A 22,794-nucleotide genomic window follows, 5' to 3' on the forward strand; every position below is an offset into this window, starting at 1 on the left:
CAGCCATATACCATCATTCAACACTTGCATTTCCTCTTTAGAACATACTTCACCGGCAAGTCCTCTTCTTACTCCACAGGACTGCTCAAATTCATCCTTGCTAATGCCAATCTAACAAAAGCTCAGAGGAGAAAACAAATTGGTCACTGCAGGCTGGAGTGCTCAACGCAGGTGCCCCGAAACAGCAGGTATTGGAAGGTGGCAGCCAATTTCCCCGTTAATTTCTTTGTAATAAGATTGGTTGTCACAGTTGTTAAACTCTAGCTAAAGTTAGCATCACATCTGCTGAATCTTGTAAATACAGCTGAAACCCTGATCACACTGGCTGACTGGTTTGGCTAGCTTGCAAGGGCAAAACCAAGCTGGGCTTGTTTTAAGTAAGTTTGAAGACTAAGTTTAGCGTATGGCAGACTAAAGCACAACTCCTAACATCTCTGCTTTCAAAACCAGAATTGGTAATTAAACGGAGAGTTAAGAACCACTTCAAATCTGAGGTCACAAGCTTCCAGATAAAAATAAAACTTTTTCCAAAGTCAGAAAGCTGTTGTATCTGGATCAAACCCACAGCTGAAAGGAAGTTTTGCATTGGTTTTGTCTGGTCATTAGACATTATTACTCTCATGAAGTCTACTTTCTCTCTTAAACCGCAGTCCTGATGACCAGTAGTCCTGAAACAAGTGCTACTGCAAGGATCACTGTTTTCTTCTGTACTTGCCAAGGCCCTTACAAGCACGCTGGCTCACGGAGGGCTGGGTTACAGGTGGTGCTGGTCCAGGCACCACTGCGCAGAGAAAAAGCCCTGCTTCTGCGCAGAAGCAGTATGGCAGCACCAGGGCTGCTGTATGAACAAAGCCTGAACTCTGCAGCCTAAACACTGCTTCAGGTGAGCCCTGATCCACCAAAACTGGCTATTAGGAAATGCCGTTCAATGCAGACCAAACTGATTTTGCCATTTTTGAATCTGAAGTTTGCCATTAGTAGCAGAGTTTTGAGATCCATGATAAAAATGAGCAGTTTTCTGTCTTCCCACAACTGTTCACCTGCCTTTCAAGTCTCCCTCTTATACTGGGAGCAGACCTGGTAGTTACCTTGCCAGCTGCTAGTGGTAACAACCCAGTACTTTCCCCACAGTGCACAGTATAATGAGCTCAGTTTATCTATTTCCCAAATTAGAAGAGCAAAATCTCCTCAGGAAACTCAAGAACAGCATGTCACGTTCCCTCCCTGAAAAACGGAGTGCAGGATATACTGTACCATACATATGTAAGTGTTTAGAGCCTTTAAAGTAACAATTCAGCTTTCATCAATTACCAGAAAAAATTAAAGTCACTGTCAACAAGGAGACTGAAATACAGAAGAACAGACAGCTTCCCCTGAGTCACTATCTATTATGTAATTGCTGACAGGCATTTATTTCTCTTCTCTTCCTGAAAATCTCCAGTGATCAAAATCCTGCAATATCCCTCAGTCATCTAATTCGTTAGCCTTACAGCTAATGAAGCTTTTCCCAGTACCTCATCTAAACATCCTTTGCTGTGATTTCATTTGCTATTTCTCATCCTATTTACAACTGATGTGCAGAATAATTTATTTATTTCCTCTTCTTGGCTATTTGAAAACTGTTTACATGCCTCTTTGGTCTTTTCTTCTTTAGGCTAAGCAACCATGTTTCCTCCAGTCTTTCCTCCATTTCTCATCATTATGTGGCTGTTCCTAGGATGGTCCATAATACTACATCATATTTGAAACTGATGAGGGTGACACAATTCACCATCTTTATCTCAGTATTGTATTGTATGTTCTTTTGCAGCACATAATTTACTAATTTGAAACAAAATGTAAATGTAAATTTAAAAATATACATATTTTCCCTATATTCATGTCTCCCTCCTGCAAACAGGCCATCCTTTCTAGCTCTCAGTGTCCAAACGTGTGTTTGGCTACTGATCACACAGCAGTACCATCTTTTTTGGTCCTCTAATGTGGAATAACTCTCCAAATATTAGGCTTTGCACCAATCATCATCCTGACAGCAGTTTATCGTGCTTGGTATGAGTTGTGGAGCCACAAATGAGTTAGGGCTAACTCTTCCCTCTTAGATCTCCCAAGACCAGCACCCAGATTTCTCCAGACTGTGGTTTCCAAAGCAAGTGCATTGCTGAAACTACACCAACCCAAATGGACCAGCAACAGATATGAAAAAGCAGCCCAGAATGGTATTACGCTCATGTTTACAGAGAGCCAAAATCCCAGACGTGTCTGGGACCCTTCCAGCAGCAGTTTCTACCTGGCCCACTAATCATAAAGAAGCCACAGTCAGGGCTCACAATACAGTGCATTTGAGATAGGAAATAATATTTGATCTGCTGGACTGCACCAGCTCTAGGTCAGCATGTCACAGTCTATCTACAGCACATGCTTTCTGCTTGCGCCTCTGCTGCAAGAAAAAAAAAATAATTAAAAAGTAAATGCGCTGTTATTTCTTTCTTCCTGATTCACTATGTGTCTCAGTGGACTTTTTCATGCTATTTCTGTTCTTTAGCACCAAACTCTGAACATTGCAGCCTTCACTGCCCCCTGTTCAAGTGTAACATCATTTGCTCTAAGACAGGACAACTACAAATTCACAGCACTTGGTTAAGCCATATCTTAGCACTCCTGGCCTACTTGTGAAGTCCTAAAACCTTCCACTTAGCCCTGTGCTACTGGAATGAAAAAAAACCCGTCTTAATGCACGTCTTAAAAGCTTGTGGATTTGGCAGAAAATTTGACAAAACCTAAGGCACCTAAATCTGACATCAGGGAAGGCATGCCGCATCAGAGCATGTCAGTATCCTGGCACTGCTGTTAATCCCGCCCTGGAGAAGAATGACTCCTACGTTGCCACACTGCATATCAAGACAGGAGGTGGCTCTGTGCCTTCCGACTGTTACAGGCCTGGGATGACAGATGCCGGAGACGTGTTTCCTTGTGCTGCTGCTCACACAGCCACTCCTCCCTGCTCCCACCCTTCTCCCGGTGCAAACCCCACAGGCTCTGTACCTCGTCACCAGCAGGAGAGATGCTTGCACAGAATAAGAGGCCTGGCAAATTCTGTCCAGAATACACTTGCTGAAGTTAATTAGATCACAGTAACATTTCCCAGTTTGCACATTCCTGCAAGGAAGAGAAAAAAAAAACAACTATTAATTGGAAAACTAAAACATAAGGAACCACAGAGCCTGGGTACATATCTATTATGCATTTCCTTGTGTAAGGAGAAATTCTGCATGAGAAACTAGCAGCGTGTAAGGAGGAGCCCACCTCCACAAAAACAGAATCAGATCAGGAAAATACACAGCTTGTGCTCTCCGTATCAGCCTCTGAGGCCAAAGGCCCCAATTTGTTCTCAAACAAATTTAAGATAATTCCCCCGACTGCAGCATAGCATAGAAAAAGCCAATATAAATGCTGGAATGAAAGCAGAAAAGCCTAAAACCAGGTGTGGATGGATGTGGGGTAAGACTGAACAGAGTTATGCACTGCTACAGTTGCTCCTCCTAAAGAGCCATGGTTCACCAACCAGCTTTGCAATACGGAGGTTTCTATAGCTTAGGCTAGAGAAAAATGCGTGCAAAAGATGAAACAAATCAACTAAGCAAAAGTGAAACCGACCTCCTTCAACTACGAGATGCTTTTAACAGCTAATTACAGAAATGATTTGTAGAACTTGCATTCAAGTGTGTGGGGGGGAGGAAGGGGGAGGGAACGGCCAGCAAGGGGTGACAGAGACGTGCTACCAGTAGTGTCCCGGTAAAAGATACCCTCACCCGTTTGATGTACTTAATAGTAAAACAACACAATGTCTTTAACAATCCAGTCAATTTAAAATAAAATATTACAGCAGTAACCATTCAGCATTTTATGGATTTACTTCTGTTTGGAGATCAAAGTCCCGAGACTCCAGTCCCTCCCTGGTATGAAGCCTCCACATGCACCACGTGGTGGAACAACCCCACGAGGGCATTGTGCCATACACTCCCTGAAGATGGCCTGTGCAGTTCAGGTTTGCCTGAGCTCATGTTGTGTATCTTAACTCCTGTTTTTTCCCTTGCAGAGGACTGGACAACCCCGTGCCATGCACCCAAGTGCACAGCAGACACAAAGTCAGAGCAATGCAGCTGAGTAGCTTTTGGGGAGCAAAAGCGGCCAGTGTTTAAAAGGGGCATTCTGAATGGTTTATTCTGTTTGTTTGCAGAATTAAGGATAATTTGAAGTTGATTTCATCTAACTTTGAAGCTCTCTCAGACTTACAAACTTTTATAGTAATACTGCCCAAGGGACAGAAATAAAAATAAATAATTAAAAAAAAAACCATGCAGAAAAATGAATTTTTCTTCCACAGATGCCATGAATATGTGCAAACACACAGAGACAGTCTCCCTTCCTTCTGAAGTTCAGTAAAAAGGAGTGTTTTTTTTTTCCTAAGCACAGAATTTGTCCCCATCTGGTTCCATTTTTTACTATTTTCTTTTTTGGTTTCCTTCTCTCTCATTCCAATCCATATTTATTTCTCTTTGTTTAGTCTGTAGTCTTTATTCCCTTTCCTTTCTTTGCAGATTTCCTTTTTAAATTGCTAGGGAAAGAAACATTCTTTCCCTCGTTTTCATAACGCAAGCTGGTGGAACAGCCCCATTCAGAAGTTCTCCCTCCCCTACACCCTTTCCCGCTCTTTCCCTCCTCTCTCAGTCCCAGTTGCCTGTGCTCACTCCTGGTAGCTAAGTAAAAGTGTTCAGCTTGCTTTATTTAGGAAAGTGTATATCAATTTATTTTTTAATTCAGTTTTAAATACCTGGCACAAACCATTGCATGGAGGCTCAAAAATATTATTTACGAGCCATTATATTTAGCTTAAAACAACTCCTAATCTATTTGAGATGAGCCGCTAAAAGGCAGGATTAGGCTGAAATGAAAATGTCTGCAGTGGGATTTTACTAAATTGCTTTTAAATCACATTCTTAGTTAAAAAGAGTTGAGTTTCACAGTGCCTGGTGGAGGCTATAAACCCTAATAAAGCAGAAAGGCCAATTCTGGGTAGAACACTGTCTCTCTTTGCAAAAGTTGCCAGTTTTACAGAAGCAGAGGAGCCCACTTAAGGCCAGAGCCTTCTGCATGTAAAACTCCAAAGCTCAAAATAGGACAGCAAGCTCTGCAAGGCTGCGGAGAGTGAGAGCCACAGAGCTGTTAGCTGCACCGGAACAGGACACTGCTATTCCCAAATTAGTGAGACCCTCAGCAGGCCGCAGCAGAGCCAGCCCCAGCATCCACCTCCCCGGGCAGGAGGAGGCGTGCACTTCTCTGCTCATGCAGCCTGGTCCTTCCTGAGCTACCACGTTCATTTCAGGTAGATGCTTTTATGCTGAAATCAGGATGAATGCAGTAGGTGGCATGAGGAGGGTAAAACAGCAGTGCAACTTAAGTCTGTTTTCCTACAGAATCAGGGAAACGATTAAAAGGACTTGGGAAGAAGTCTGGACAATTTTAGGAATACTTGCCTGACACTCAAATCTCTGATTTGCATGTCTGGCATGCTCTTGGTACAGCATCTGCCACCCGCCACAGCCTGCACAGCCGCCACCTCCTCTTCCCCCAGCACCACATGTGCCCCACACTGGGATTTAGTTTTAGTTCACATTCTGTGAAGCACTATTACTATAGTCTACACTTTATCATCCTGAAGATTATTTTCTTTTTGATTTTCACTCCGATTTCACATTTAAAATTTTTAATTAATCACAATTGCCTACTGATGTTTAAAAGTAACAAATGTGTTTTCGTGTAGGAATACAAAACATGTGTTCCATTGAACAGCCTCCCTCTGAGAGCTCCCAAGCTCTCCAGCACAAAACTGGTGCCATTTCATTCCTGATACGGTGCATTCGCAAGCCAAAACCGTCCAGCACAGAAAAGCTGAGATGGAATTTCTCAACAGAAATCGCTAGGAATGAGAGAAAACCTTAACAAGTTTTACACCAGTAAAATCAAACAGAACAGCTATATACTTGGTAGAGCCAAAAGGAACAAAGTGAAGTTCTCACTATAGTCAATAGCTTTAATTTGCGCTTGGAAAAACACTTTCTGGTATTTATTAACATTGAATACTTCTATTAAAAATCCAGACATTTTGCTCATTATATGAAAATCTTAACAAAACAGAGAAGATTTCATTCACTCTTCTAGCGTGACTCACTGCTGTTGTACAGCAAGACGGGCTCCAGGCTTCTCACAAACTGCGTAACTTGCAGAAAAGCTTCCTATTTCTGCCCCATAAGGTCCTGCTCTGAAAGCCCACGTCGCTCGCTACCTGCTAAGATTAAGTGCCATATGGACCACTTCTTATGCTCCCCTGCCAAAAAGCTGTGGAAATACATGTGCAATCTCTCTGTAGGACAGTTAAAGAGACATTTTAAGAGGACTAACCTGTGCTCTTTGAATCCGTTGGAGGTCACCCGGTTCTGAACTTCCCCAGCAGCTTCAATCTCGTTTCCTGTAGAGCTGCATGTGACATCACACTTCCTCACTGCACCTTGCTAGACTTGCTTCTCGTACTTTTTAAAACCAGATCAAGAAACCAACTGTCCCTTACAGCATGTTTAAGAGCTTTCTGCTCTCATGTTGAACCACTGACATTTCTGCATAGCCAAAAAGCCCTCCTCCTATGGCCTTCTGAGTCACTCCATGATTCAATGGACCCTTCTGTACTATTTCTTTGTATTAATACCAAATGCTGAATGTGATTCTGTTACAGTATGCTCAGTGCCCCTCCCTTCTTTTAAAGAGGAAACAAATGCAATAGTGGAGAATGTAATTACGCTGCAGGCGTGGGAAATTTCAGTCCAAGAATATTTGTTTATTCAATTTTCAGAGTGGTAATGAATTGATGTATTTGAAGAGATGCAGTTATCAGCAATTTTCAGAAATATTTTTCATTTGAATATGGCAAATAGCTTTCACAGGAGTTTGAGTCCTATGAAATATAGTTTATGGCTTCAGAATAGTAGAGGTTCTCTTCTCAGTTGCATCCACCTATTGTCATTTAGTGATGATACAAACAGGTCTGAACACGTCACAAAAGGAAGGACAGTGAAGTCCTGGATTAGAAGAGTATGTTTACAGGATCAGTCAATAGGTGGTGCTTCAGCAGAATTTTTTTTTAAAGACACATGAATTTTGGAAAGGCAATCTAATCCTAAGTGGTACCAACACCAGAAATGCTGAAACAGCCTGGAGATAAAGTTTGAAGACCACGATATCAGAGGAGAGGCAGAACGGTCTTACCAGGGTCAGCAAGGAGATACTGCTCTGCTGGAAGATGCTCCTTGTGGAGCGGGTTAAACACCCTCCAATTAGGCTAACAGGGCTGAGGGACAGCACAGAGATCAATTAAATGTCCCTTTATTTAGTGAGAGCTGAAATAACAGTGCCTGGGGCACTGATCAGCCTGACAATTACTAAGTGAAGGCAGATGGGTTACACAGCCAAAGGGGTTCCCTTGGGGACTGATCCCAAACATCTGTGTTGGGGCCCTAATTTGGTTTAGCTACACCTAAGTGTGGGTGTGAAGAACCTGAAGGCAGGAAGAGAGTGAACAAACAGTGATGCTGCACATATGGGATGCAAAGCTTTCCGCACTCATCACCATTCATTTCTCCCACTGTGCCCCATGTCTCAGGTGTGCTGGCACAGAGGTTCCACAGCCTGTGCCATGGACCATATTGAAAATCTTAGCTAGTATTCAAAAGTCAATTCATTTTTGTTCTTTTTCTCACTCTCAGGCAGCAGGGGACAACTGCTGGCATGAAGCTGGCTCTGCTGCTACCCAGGCTGTAACACAAAACCACAGCTTACAGTGAGAGGCCCAGAGCACATCAATGGGAGCACCTTCTTTGCCCATTGATGCAGTCTATGTAATTTTATGTAAATTAAGAGGTTTCCACTAAACAATGTCACCTTTTAAATTAAACTGTGGCAGATGAAGACATCAATGTTGCAAGCAGCCTCCCGATCACTACCAGCCAGGGATTGCCTCTGTCTGCTGCCTGGGGGCTTCTAGCACTGCTTGCTAGTTTACTACTATCAAACAAGCTAAATTAGCTCCAATCATTTTTATTGGTGAGTTAAAGTAATCTAACTGATCCCACTGGAAATTGAGTGGCAGTGGTTTCCAGGATCCCTCCAACCCACAAGAGATGTGGGAGCAGTGACTTCTGGCAAAGAGGCAGCAGCAAACAGCAGGATTTCACAGACCAGCACGTGCCCGCTGCCGGGGTCACCAGCTTCCAAGTTCTGTGCTTGTGCAACAGCAACCGCACAAGAATAATCCTGCCTCCCCTGGAAGCTGGCTGACACCACACAAAAAGTTGGTGAATAAAGGGAGAAGCTCAGGAAAGGAGAAGACCCGTTAAGGCTGACAAGGTGAGACCAGCGCAAACCTTTCCAATTCAAAGAACTTCAGCAGCTAAATATTGAACAAATCCCCCCCATCTAATAGGAGATAGAAATATTTTAAGCATAAACATAGAGAGGAAACCCAAACAAAAGGAAATACATGCATGACTGAGAAAAAGACTGGTCCACAAAATGGATGCTTTTGCATCAGGCTCTTTTGGGGCGCACACACGCCTACTTGCGCGTGCACGTCTGAGCTGCGGCGGTTGTGGCAGGAGTGCATGTGCAAACACATGTCTGCAGAGGCACCTGCTCTGCCCTCATTTAAAGTTCTTGGCCAAATGGCCGAGGTATTATTTACTCTGGAAGACACTTGAGAGCACGGAGAGATGCACGCAGCTTAAGCATTTTCCCCTCGGTAAGCGTGCAGAGACGTGATACGCTGGACCCCGAGCTTCAGAGGCGCTGAGGGGAAGTTGAAGAGTTCAGGAAGCGGCCATGTTTGCTCTCAGCACACTGCCTCTTTGTCCTCCCCCAGCTGCTCACCCAGGGCCTCTCAGACAGCCCTCACAACACACCGGTTATTTCTCTCCATTTTAAGAAGGGGCTACGCTTACAAAGTCACTTGTAATATGTCAACCACCCTGTGAAGATCTAGCTGCATATACTGGACTGTGCCAGAGCTGCGCTTGAAGTCACTGGTGGGGCAAATGTCATTTTATATCCCCCCTCCCAGATACTCCAGGCTATTCAAGACGGGAGGAATTTCTTCGCCCAGCAGGTAACTCGCAGCAGTCTCCCAGCTGCTTTTAAGCTGAGCCCAAGGAAAACGGGCTCCCAGGGTGTCGCTCCAGCCAAGTCCGGAGCACAGCGGCACCTCACGTGCCCTTCAGCAGGGCCACGGGGGAGGCGCTGCAGGGACAGCAGAGGCAGCTGGGTGACACTGAGGGGACTTGTCGGTCCACAAAGCCCTCATGCTGTGGGGTTTGTTCAGCCACCATGGACACCAGAGGATCTGTCACCTCTGACCGCTGACCATAAAGACATGAAGGGTAACATCTGATGCCTGATAAATTCTGTCCTCTGTCAACATCAACAAACCACTTATTTCCCCATCCTTGCCACAGATTAGGAATCTGTTGACTGGCACCTTCCAGAAGACCCAATCCTCAACAGGATTTTCGACAGTAACCTTACGTGATAAGCCAGCTGCTTGTCACTAATGCTGTATCTCTCCTTGTATATAAACAAGACAAAACCATCTCTATCTTCTGAGTGGAAAGCATACCTGAAGCTCTTCCTTATGCACGCCTGGGTACCTAATGGAGACGTGTGCTAGTAACCTTGCAGATGGCACAAGTTGTTTTTAAGACGATAATTGACTTCCCCTCCCTTGCCAGGAAATCAATTAGCATTTGATTTATGGATAAAGGACCACCCCAGCAGCAAAAACAAGTTGCACAGTGGCCTGACAGCTAAGCTACACAGGGATGTCAACAGACACAGCTGTAAAGCCATTTACACAAATAACTTGCTGTCCTGTGCTATGGGGATAAAAAGGGAATCACAGGCTCGGAGGCTTTGGGTTTAGATTAGAAACGTGCGCTACCCTACATCCACATATTTGAGTGTAATGGACACGGTGATCCAGACTAAAGGAGCATGCTGAATACCAGCATTCAAAACTTACACATACCACTGCCTTATAAAAATGGGCCCTATTTATTCATTATATGGAAACTCATCCCCTTCACCAGTATGCCTAAGACTATATACACACACACAGAGAACAGTAGCTATGGTGAGGACTGTTTTCTATCCAGTACCTGTCACCAACAAATATGAGCAATTAACATCTCGGAGATTGGGCAAAACAATCTGTACTGCTCCCGATCTCGAGCGGGCACAACATGTGTGAGCACAAGAGTAAGCCATCGTGTGGAGCTGCTAATATGCAACTACACCCCTCACCCCCCCCAATCTGTTTGCCAAATCACCAGAGCCAAGCACTAATACAGAGGTGTTCAAACTTCAAAGCAGGAGCACAGTCAGCAAGAGTTTGTTGAAAGAATTACAACCAGCCATGGAAACTGGGACTTCTCAGTAGCATATAATCCCTGCTGTTTCCATTTCCTCTTGCTCATTATCGGCACAGACGGGGGCTGAAGATTAGTAAACAGTGGGTGTTTGGGGTGAATTAGAGCATGTGTGATGTAGAGCTAGGTATCCTGGTGGCATCTGTGTGACTTCGTAGAGAGATGTAAATATTTAATGTTGCCCACTATGTTTCTTCAGAACGATGAAATATTAACACATTACTTGGGGTTGGGAGAATCATATCAGATGAAACAGAGAGTCTATCTTGACCTTCATCTGGGACATGAACAAAATCTGATGGTCACAATTTTTCTAGCAGATTTCCCCTTTATAGCCATATGTGTTTTGATGAAGAGTTTTCACACTGCTCCAGTCCTGTGTGAAACAGGAAAAAACAAACTCTGGGACAAAAACCTTTACACAGCTACATGAGTATGAGATATTACTTGTTCAGCTATCTCCCTTGGCTTTCGCCACAGGTTACCCTTTCAGAGGACAGCCACGTAAATAAAAGCCATTACTAAGAAAACATAATATGCCTAGAAACGCCTACAAATTTCTTGACTTGAGTGAAAACTGCTGAACTGACAAACCTTGCTGACAGAAAGTTATTGTCTTCCCTGCCCCAGTAATATAAATTTTCACAGACCCCTGAAGAGAGGTCCTGCATTGCACGTATATTACGAAATATACCACAAGTCTAAAAAGAGTATTCTGTCTTCGTGGAAGTCTTTTCATATCATTACAGGTATTTCAAATAACCTTAATTTGTTCTCAGGAACCAAAAAAGAACTTCTATTAAAAGGAATGGCACTGGTTGTTGCTTACAATACTTCATTTCAGATAAAGCCTAGTTTCTCAGTTTGCAGCCTTTTTACACAATAAGCTTGAGACACAGTTTCTCCTTGATCCAATCAAAGAATATTGGATTACTCAACAAGTCCACCAACATAAGAAACAATGTATGCTGTCTTTCCAAACAGTATTTTCAACAATTTATGCTCAGTAGGATTAATCTAGCTGTTTTTCTAGAGCAGTGTTTGTTATACCTTTCCAATGGCATACCTAGTCTTCAGGTATCTTTTTGAATATATAAGCAGTGCTAAGACGGTGATATTAAAAGATATTTGTTATTGAGCAATTTGTCTTTAGCCATTAGCATGAGTCTTAAAGTTTACAAAGATTCAGGTATGAACAATACAATGTAGAGTTTTTGTATTTGCTGATTTCAGTAGAAGTCAAACTATTTTATAAGATCACATTTAAAGCTGAGTGACACTTTATACTCAAAATTCCCACCAGCATTTTTGTACCTATATATACACACACATATGTACAAGTGAAAAAAGCTAAACAGATCTGCACCTTAGAAATCATGACCTACCACCACATCTACAAATTTTATAGGCACAGAAACCATATTCATTGACAAGACCAATTTTCATCTGACACAGGCCATAAGAGTATCAAGCTGTTACTTCTGCTTAGTTTATTCTCCCTTCGCACTCTGAATTTTCATATTGGAAGCCCTGAAAACTTGCTATTAGGTAGAAAATAGAAAGGGAGCTAGCTACAAGCAGGATAATACAGGAGTATATACTGGCATGATTTCACTGGAGCCAAAAGAGCACCATTAAATGCACCATTTTAGAGCAGCAGCATCCTATCCAAAGCTCATATCCTTTTACTTTTTTTTTTTTTTCCCCCAGAAGGGAAAATAAGTCCCAGCCAGTGGGAACTTTAGTCCATTTCTTGCATTCTTCCCATGGGTGGTATAATCTACATCAGGAATATCTGGATGCCAAATATAGACACAGATCAGAGTCTGTGCATACTTGCCAAGTGATTATAAAATAGAAGCAGCTTCTCTGCTCTGTAATGGATAAGATCTTTTATTCCTTGCTTAGGTACAAGTGCCAGCAATGTCATACTGACTGGAGCTACGCCCAAGTAAGATAAGCGAGACCAGACAATGTGCAAGACAAGATCATGCATTTTTCCTTCATTAATATTTATTGAAAATAATATTCTCCCAAGAATAAACAGGAGAAAGTGAGGCTCAGTGTATGAATATGTACATCCACTGCATGCCACAGTCTCATTTAATTATCTATGCAATTACTATGAATTAGGAGTGTTTATTACTATGAATTATGAGAGTAGTAGTTAAACTAACAGGGAATTGCAGGGTCCATGAAAAGCATCCAGATAACAGCCTTAAAGGTCCCCGTTTCCTTAGTGAAAAAGTCAGCCCGTTGAGAGATCTACATCTCACTCACACGTAAGAGGTAGCTACACAGAACACATCCAAGAGAGGCGGCTCACGCTACTATGCCCAGTGTTGGCCCTGGTCTCAAAGGATCACTTGCTAGCCATCAGGGAACAGTTTTGATCCTTGTTCACCATCTGACTACTACTTTGTGATGGCTTTCAGTGTGGAAGTCATTCAATGACATTTTGGGCAGGAACTTTTGTCTTGTAGACCTCAGATTACCAACTCATTGCACTTAGGCTATGATAAAACTGACAGGAAACACTGTTTAGTCACAGCTTACCTGGCTTAGAGATAAACTGCTGATCTAGAAATAAAGTGCCCTCTATTGCCTATCACCAAGAGCTGGTTTCATCAACTGAGTCACTTATCAGGAGACTGCCCTCACAGGACGAAGTAGCACCTCCAACAGGCATGGAGACATGCTGTTGTCCCCACAGCTGGCCAAATAAAAGGAGCTGGGCTTCTGATGCCTTGGCAATGCAAGCCCCCTCAACGTGCTTGGGAACTAGCCATCAGGGTAAGCCCCTGAATGTGCAGGTTGAGAGTGAGAATGGAGGCAGCAGTTTTGTACTCGGGGTCAAAACAGCTTGGCACCAGGTCTCTCTTATTAGCAGAAGCTCCACAGAAGGATATAACTGAACGTTAAATCATCTGTCTGTATTCCATTCTGTGCGTGTTTTGTTTCTTCTTTCCTCTCCCAATAACAAAAGGCCAGGTACTCAGTAGAGAACAGAATAATTAAACTTACAGTAAAGTATATGGCTTATGGCTCTGAAGGTGTTACCTATGCACAACAGAAAACCCCATTCTCTGTGTATTTTGAAGCATGGCTGTCTGAGAAGTTGCTGCTAGCAGAGAAATTGGACTGTAAGTCCAATTTCCAGACAATTTCACAAAGCTGGCTGGCTCCTCTGCAAGGCTGCGCTACAGCAGGGACCTAAGAGAACAGCCCAGAAGAAAGCAGCAGGGGCCTCCTAAAACACTCCTGCTCAGCCTGAAAAATTATGGCTGCCCCAGAGTAAAGGGGAGATTACAGCATGGGCCCCTTGGGGGAGGTGAGAAGATTAATCACGGGCATTTCGGTAGAGCCCAATGCTTCCAGTTGGTCTGTGGGCCACGATCCAGCAGAGCCAGCATGTCCCACATCCATCCTCATGGAGGATGAATTGCAATACTCCCGGGCTCTCTTCGGCAATGCCTCGAAGCATCCCCACATGCTGCGGGAGTCTAAAGGTGTTTCTTCACCACTTCCCTGTCGCTATGTGCTGCCAGCAGGGGCTCAGCTACACCAGCTGTGATACAGGCTGTTTATACCTACTTGAGGTTTCATGATCTTAATAGTTTGGATTTAAGTAAACTTTGTGACATATTTAAACTTCGGGCTTTTTGCAGCTAAATGGGACAAGGACTGTTCTCTCAATTCCTAATGCCAAAGCCAGCACCTTGCATTGCTCTTGGGAATTCCAGTTTTGAAGACCTTTGATTGTCCATGAGGCTATTTCCATAAGTACATCCTTAAGAACTATTTAAAACAATCCCTTATTTTATACTTGCTCTTATACCAGACAGGATTCCCTAGTGATGAGGTCCGAGATCCTGCACTGATGCATGTTACAGGAAATGACAGTGACACCTGTCATTGGTCACGTGCTCTGCTGAGAAATGAAAAAACCGGGACCTGAACACGCCAGAGTTAAATACAGAGAAGTGAGACTGCAATTCGTGACAATTTCACTGGATGGAACTGAGGTTTATTGCATCAAACATGCCTGCAGATACTCTGAGTTTTTCCTCCCCAAACAGTCACATCACAGCAACCCTCCAAAACTTTAGAGGATTGATATCAAGGGCACTGGAGCTTTAGTGCAGAAGAGCAAGCGATCCTACCTTCAGGATGGTGATTTCCAAAAATAACCAGCAGTGTCCACCAGTGAACAGAGAGAGAACTTCCAGAAGCCTAATGGAGAACAGCCCAGAGGAAAGCCCTGGGAAACGCTGTTCTGACTTTGCTGGAGCAATCCTGCTCCACTGGTCTCTTCTCAGCACTGATCCCCCACAACAACCTTAACATCAAAGACAGGACTGGACCCCGGGTTGCACCTACCAGTCCTTTTGCTAGTTCAGAGTGATTTCCCCTCCTCACCCATGTCTGTGTCCCTGTTCTCACTTCCTAGAGCATAAAGTCACACCTCACTAAGAAATGGCAGTGGGATACTTCCTTATGTCTGTATAAAGGGAAGAAGGGGAAAATACACTTTTTTTTTTTTTTAAACTTTCCCTTCTTGCTGGGTTTTTCCATTCTGTTTTTATTTGCTTTTGTCCATACCTCACAGCATATGGCCTGGAGAAAGGCCTTGGAAGCTGTAAATGCTGGGGTATTATATAGCATGTAGTACCATTACCATGGTTTCTTTAATGCCTCATCAGTCTCGCTGATCAGGGAGCAGAGGATAAACAAACATACTTGTGAGAAGAATAAACGCTTTCAGTCTAAGCAGAAAAGAGAAGTCATCTACCACTCTTACTGTAAACAACTATAAACTCTATTATTCTTCCTAAGAGGAAACTTTTGTAGGGAACTTTTAAAGTGACACAAACCAGAAGACAACAACAACAGTTCTTTCCCCTGGAAGCACAGAATCCCTCAGTGTTCTCATTTAAGTGCTGCACATGATGACATCCAACTGGGTTTTACCCTGCAATTCACTCGCATTATCAGGGATGTTCTGCTAAACAACTGGCACATTTTAGATGAATAAAGAGGGAACTTGTCCAGTCATCTCAAGCTGTTTGTCAGTTATGGAACACCTCATTTTCTAGTTCCCTATAGCAGCTCAAGTTAACTTGTCTTCCTCTTCACTCCAGTCAGCATGTACACTTTAAGGGCACACAAATGAAAAAAAAAAAAAAGCTATAATAAAACTTGGAGACACTGATCCTGCAGAGAACAGCTGGGAAGAGGATAATCAATAAATGAGGAAATAAATATTGCTCTAGTTCCACTTAAGAGGACAAATAAGTATGCACCAACTCTTCAAAGTAAGATGCATCATCTTATTTGAAATTAAAACTAAACAAGATAAGAACATGACTTGTTCATTTACACTCAAGGGACACTAATCAAGTCAATCAAGAATAATCTATTTAAAGCACATTGTACCATGAACAAGTTTTCTGTCCCTCCCTAAGCCAACCTATTCAGATCAAATGCAGAACTTGTATTTGAAAATAGAGTAGGAAGGTCCAAGGAAGAATTATTTCCCTGTGGTTTGTTGCTACTTGGTATTAAAACAAAGTTTTGGGGCTGTTTGCTGCTATTTGAGAGTTTCAGGTTCCAAGATGCCACCAGAACTACTGATTGGAAAAGCTGTATGTTTAAGGAATATCTTTCTCTCAGTTTCCAAGTGGTATTAGTCCGAGGTGGTTTGAAAATCCAGCCTGCAGGCAGGAACGATTATATACAGGTAGGTGTTGCCTCTGTGGCCTCAGATTAATAGCATTATCTCAAAAAATGAAATAGTCATACTTGCATACCTTCCTTACCACTACATTTCTATAATTTGATTTTTCATTTCATCCCATTGGAATACAAAATGTGTTCTACAGGGCATTGGTTGTTCCCTATCTTGGAGATCTTAAAATCAAAGACAAGACATATGATTATATGAAAAACAAGGAGGAGCATCTAACCAGAGATACATATAAAGAGATCAGTACATTGAGTCGTGCAAACTCACTTATGTGCATGAACATGTGGCTTGTTTACTTACAACACTGGCAACACACAGCACTCTATTTCCTTTAAAATGGTTTAGTTCATGGTTTACTTCCTTTAAAAACTGTTTTCAATAGCTTCAAATGTGAAAGAAAGAGTGAAAATTCTCTATTTTGTATTTCCATGCCAGAAAAAAAAAAAAAAACCAACAACTTTTGAAAATACATTAGGCAAAGTGGGTCAGTCAGTGTTGGGTAAATCAGGACATGAGGGGAGCAGTGACTGACGTGATAGCCATGGGAGGACTGATGAGCTTAGTACCGCATAGCGAATGCTGTCCATGTTTGCCAAACTGGAATCCAAACTGATCCAAAAGAGCGTCAAAGTAGCATCCTTGAATTACTAGCTGAGGAACATTTCCTCAGGTAAGAAGTGAGGGGGAGAATAAGCAATCCTTCCCTTCCTTCCCCTCCCCCAATATTTCTCATCATCCATGTATTTCTATTAAAAAGCTACCTAGCTGATACTAGTTACAAAACCAGTTACCATCCTCTTTAGGCTACTCATAAAAGGAAGGTTCCCGATTCACGCCACCCTCTGACTGCACTGGAGTGCTACCTCAGTATCCGGAGTTTGCAAGCTGCCTCCAAGCACCTACATCTTTCCTCGGGGACCTGGGTAATTTGAGAGTGGCTCTAAGGTCCCACCATTTTCTGAGCCTGCTGGTGAGGTGAGCTAATGAGGCACCGTCTGTCATTCCCAGCAGAAATAGCAGACACACCACTATCTAGGGCAGTAGCTCTCAAACTTAACTGCTCACATCACTGCTTAAAAAGAGTTGAGGAAAAAATGGAAGCTCAGGCAAACTTCTCTTTCACTTCTCAAAAGAGGCCAGGGTACAACTCTGAGCCACTGGGGTACATAGACTGGTCTGGAGGGACACTGTACGTGCTGGCAATTAAAAAGATAAAATGAGTTCCAAGAACAAGTATTTTAATAATCATATTTTGCATATTTGATAACACTTCTCTCACTCTTTCACGGTCTCTCTTGCCTATGAAGATCTTTAAACCAGCAAAAGAGAAGATAAAACAAAAAAAATCTGAAAACAAAATGAGAGTCTAGCTCAGAAAATTCATTACATAATCTGTTATTTAATACGCACAACTACAGGAGATTAAGTTTTATATACCCTCAAGGTTCAGTGGGAAGAAACTCATGCTGCTAACCAAATCCTGTGGTGTCCTGACCCAGCATTACAAACCTGGGTGCAGAGTCTGGACCTGCCAGCCTTGGGGCGTCCGTGCCAGCCCGTCTCATGCGCACTGCAGGTATTTTCCGTGCCAAGAAATCCCAAGTTCTCAGCTCTACATGCAAAAAGACCTTTTCCAATGTTTAAGGCAGTTTGTTGAATTCAGCCATATCACTGAGCATGGCTAATTTGGGATACACTCACAAGCACTCACACCTGTCTTGCTTCCACCACAGCCAGGCATAGCACCCATACCTATGTTCCGAGCAAAGCTGCCCAGACAATTCGGCTTTATGTAGCTGGCAGGCTCAGCTGTTACAGGGCATTACTCTGACACACAACTCTTCACGGAACAGCAGTGCATGTGTGTAACCAGACAACAGGTTGCGGTGACAATAAAATAACACATTATCCTATCTGGTTTCTATGACTGAAGGGATTTCCCAACTTTCCATGCCTGCTGATGCCCTCTTAGCATTTAGATACCCATGTCAAGTGAGTCACAAAAGCGATCTGTTACTGTGGTGAATAAGTGACAGACAGATCTGCTGAATGATGCAAGGCTCCACTGACTTTTAGTTATGCTTATGTAAGTCCACCATTTCACAGCTGCTAATAATTAGCAGATGACCTGCGTAAGTGCTAGACAGAAAAAAAAAAAAAAGGAAAGGAGAATCCTGCTTCATTACTTCAAAAACTAGCTACCAAAACAAGAGTAATTTTTTTTTTTAATCTGCCATGATTTACTTTTTCTCCTCTCAACAGAATTCAGACAAACACAGCATAACGAATTCAGCATAACTTATAACTGAAGATCTGAATGGTGCCTTGTTCGTCGCATTTGGATTGAAACACAGATGCAGTTAACTCACAGCTTAACTCCTTCCACGGCACTCTTTAAAATGCTGATCTGTGTTCTTCTCAGCTTCTAGATTTTAAAAAGTTTTCTTCAAGTGATTTAATTTTTTTTTTTTAAACAAAGAGAGATTCAAACTTGGATTCAGTGTACAGCTTCCTCTGCTCTTTTTCCTCTCTTAAAAATAAGAGATTAATTGTTATGCACCAAACTGGGAATAACATCACTTTCTAAAAATTTCCTTTGCAGCTCTTGTCTTTATTTCATCAAATTCTTTTCCAGATCTGATGTTCTCAGTGTTTCCTGAAAAAGTCAATGCAATAAACTGTTCTTTAATACTAAAACACCCCTATGAATATGACAGATAAAGCAAAAGAAAATAAAATTATCTTTTGGAGGGTAAAAGTAGTCTCTGTGGACATGTGATCTGAAAGTAGTTGAGTAGGGAAAGGAGATGGTTTTGTGTTTAAAGACAATATATTTCAGCTACTAAGGCACTAGTCTGGCAGTCAGATGATTTATGATCCTCTCCCAGCACTATTACTGACCTGCTGCTGTGAGACTCTGGGCAAAGTCACTTCCCCACACTATGCTTCTCTATGCACTCTAGTTTCTGAAGTCTTTATTCAGACTTCTCAAGGCCATTTTTGGATGTTTTGAGACCACTTTTATTCCCAGATGTTCTGAGAACAGACAAAAGCAGCCATGCTTATCCAGTAATGCAGAAGCATAGCATACCGCCAGCTGGAAGGAACCGCTGGATCTCATCTAGTTCAGAGCAGGGCTAACCTGGCTTAAAGCGGATTGCTTGGGCCTTGTCCAGTCCAGTTTTTAGACCATCTCCAAGGACAGAGACTCCACAATCTCTCTGGACAACCAGTTTCAGTGTTTAGCTGTCCTCACCACCAAGGACCTCACTGGCAATTTTCACAGGAACCAGTACAACGAGCTGAGGAATGCAATTTCTTCTTAGGGCTCACTTCTGGTCCTGTTAAGTCAGGGACCAGGAAAATTCAGAGAGAAGCCTACTTCACGCTGCCTGCTCTTCATGGCAAGAAGCTTTCAGCACTTAAGCAAAGCACTCATGAAAAACATTAGAGAGGGGGAGGAAGAGGGAATCACCCCACTTCCTGAAGTTACTGCAAGAGAAACATGCACAAGCTATTTTCGGCTCGCTGAAGCTGCTATTCTGTATTGCTTTCCATTAAAGAAGATCCTGTAGTGTCTTCAGCACGAGGTATGTACTCAAGTGTAGCTCAAACGAGGAGGGCCCTCTCATGAAAACATGCACTGGAGGACAGGAGGGCCCTTCACAGGGACTTAGTCCCAGGAAGGAGATTGGCAGGAGCTACACATACTCACACACTGAGGAGATTAAAGATGAAGGGTGCCACATAAACAACTTAAGTCTTAGGAACTTTTTCTTCTGCAATGTTAGTAGTTTAAGGCATTACAAAATTATACATTTTGACTCCAAACTGAACTTACATGTAATTGGAACCAAACACAGAAGAAAAATAATGTGGTTACAGCAGAGTTAAGTGTTACAAAACAGACTCTCAAACTACTTGTGCTTCCCGTTTATCTCCTTCCAGGAATAAGGAAAAACTTTCTATTCTGAACTCCTTTGATCTCTCAGATTGAGATTAAACTGCTCCCTCACCACTTGTGTCTCCAGCCTTACAGACTCTTCACTGATCTTTGTGAAGAGCGTTGGATGAGGCCCAAGGACAGCTGCTCTTTCAGACCTGCTGCCTGCAAGGCTGAAGAGCAGCTGCAGTATCCTTCAGAGCCCTGATATTCAGGATTATTTCCACCAAAAAAATAATCTTTTCACAATTCAGATTTTACTTACAACTCAGCAGTCGCAGGACAGTGCCTGCAGAGAATCACAACAGAGTACCAACACAGTAAGCAGTCCATTGATTTCCTTCCTACGTATGCATACATGTAGCTGGTGCTACATGAGAGCACTACACTGCTATCGTAATGGTCACCACAAGCATCCAAAATATTTTAAACTAAACCTCCTACTAAAGCACAATTCTAGACATCTTCATTAAATTTAGTTTTTAATGATCCCTTTTCTGGGCTATTTGCCAACTAACAGTTCAGTAGTTATTATTTAATAACAGACAGATTTTAACGTATATCTTTGAAGTAAGGAGCTAAACAACAAGTACGTGCTCACCACACACCCAGTGGCACACAGAACAGACAGCTGCCTTGGAGATTTGTGGCCACTTCCAGTATCCTCATCTTTGGTACCACCGTGATCTGTTCTACCAACTCAAAACTTAACTGGACTAGATGACCTTTAAAGGTGCCTTCCAACCCAAACCATTCTATGATCCACTATCTCCCCACATAAAGAATGGTCTCCCCACCCCTACTCAAATACAGCTAGCACCACGGATTTTGAACTACAATACTAGACAGTCCATTTTTATAACAGATCCAACAGACCAAGTGTTAGAGTGTACCACATGAAGAAAAGGAGAAAGAGTCTGCAGCCAAGAATAAGAGAAGTCACAAAGAACACAAAAGCATTTAATTAGATTTGAATTTTGATAACACTTCATTTTTGTTAAGAAGTCACAGTTAAAATACATTTACTTTGGCAAAAGTATAAACTTCAAAGAAATTCTCCCCTCTCCATTGCATCACTATTTCTCACGGTTTCTATGCTAAGTCCATAAGCCAGATGGATATTCAATGTCATTAAAAGCACAGAACATTTCTAAAGGCTGCTGCATAAAGACATTTTACCAAATTGTATATGTACACACCAAGAACAGTATATGTGCCCCCAAAGGAAACCTATGAATTCCTGTCCTCATGTCACATTTGTCAGACAACACCACCATACGTAATAGCTGTTAGAACTTTATGCACTGTAGTAATGGAGAGCAATACTGCAGTGTGTTCCCTTCACAAAGGGATTAGCATTGCTCATGCTCCCCAGCGGCCTCTCCACTGAAGAGGGTCTGGAGGTCATCAGATGTAGAAGTGGTACCTGCTGTCACAGGTGGGAAACCGCTCCTTCTATAGCCAATACCTTTTCTAGATGCACTTTCAATTCTGACTCTACTGCACAGGTAAAAGCACTGAAGCCCTGATGCAATTTTGTGATAACTCTGGGTTCCTCTAAAAAAGGAAAGTCTAATAGTTCTGTAGCAAAGCAGCCCCTGAAGACAGCACCTTACTACTCAATGCTGTTCGGAGAGTAACGCAATGCCGTAGAAAGTTAAAAGTGCAATTTCTCTAGAAATACTAAGGCTACAGCAGAAGTTAGGACACTGTTAGAGAGCTTCAAATGTTTTAATTCTTATTTGCTGGGGTGAGTGATCTCAAAGTAGGTGGCAGGGGAGAGGCAGCACCAGGCTGATGGGGGACTTTTGTACAGACAGAGAGAGTAGCTGCTCCTCCTCCCCTCTCTCCTTTTCCACAGATGTTTAACCCAGACTGCTGAAACTTTCAGCAATTCAGTTTACAGTACAACTTCACAGATAACTGGGAGAGGGTGAACAAGCTGCAGCACAGGGAGAGGAACAGGTGAGCAGCAATAAGAGATAAGAGAAGGGGTGGGAGGGACAGGAGCAGAGGCAGAAATCCCTAAGCTGCCAAGGGCAATTTGTAGGGTAACCCCAGCCTCCAGGGCACAGCCCCTGCCCCGCCGAGCTCACGCTCCAGTCAAGGCCAGCCACAGGAACTGGTGTGCCTCTCGCTTCACATTCCTCGGAAACTTGCCTTAACCAACTTTGGAAATAATCATTTCATGTACAACACGGAGTACTACGCATTTGACAGGCAGATGCTAAGGGCAACGTCCTGCGCAGCTTGAGGTCAGAGGATGCTGAAAAGCCTAGAAGAGTGAAGCAGAAAGACATAAATAATACTTGAGGAATGAAAAGCAGCACTTCCTGGAGAAATAGTAACAGGGACTCAAGAGATACAATTTTAAGATATTTGCTCTTGCTCTGCCTAAACAGACCTTTAAACGACATTTGTGCACATATAAAAAGCTTTTCCTCTCCATTTGTAGCCTTCCTCTGTCCTCCAATTCTCTCTTGCACTCTCTTCCTGAATCTTTCTGTGTCTGTCCTCCCCTCACGTGCTCTCTCTGCACAGAGGGCAGAAGCTCTGGAACAGCTGTGTTTCCTCCTTGCATG

The 22,794-nt window shown here is 42.8% G+C and overlaps 1 protein-coding gene across 3 annotated transcripts in view; it reads right to left on the minus strand.

Moving 5' to 3' along the window:
• WIPF1 (WAS/WASL interacting protein family member 1) overlaps positions 1–22,794 on the minus strand; it is a 57,476-nt gene that overhangs the window by 33,297 nt on the left and 1,385 nt on the right. Inside the window, exons 2-3 of one of the 3 annotated variants that reach the window (XM_086751458.1) lie at positions 10,795–10,899; positions 3,043–3,156 (exon numbers count right to left, since the gene is read on the minus strand). The gene's annotated coding sequence lies outside the window, so the exon portion shown is untranslated. Of the gene's footprint in view, positions 1–3,042; positions 3,157–6,459; positions 6,505–10,794; positions 10,900–22,794 lie in introns of those variants that run through there. The other 2 variants (XM_086751459.1, XM_086751457.1) reach the window with 2 other exon arrangements.

The sequence above is a fragment of the Chlamydotis macqueenii genome, chromosome 6, assembly GCF_036417535.1.
Source record: "Chlamydotis macqueenii isolate bChlMac1 chromosome 6, bChlMac1.mat, whole genome shotgun sequence".
NCBI classification, from domain to species: domain Eukaryota; kingdom Metazoa; phylum Chordata; class Aves; order Otidiformes; family Otididae; genus Chlamydotis; species Chlamydotis macqueenii.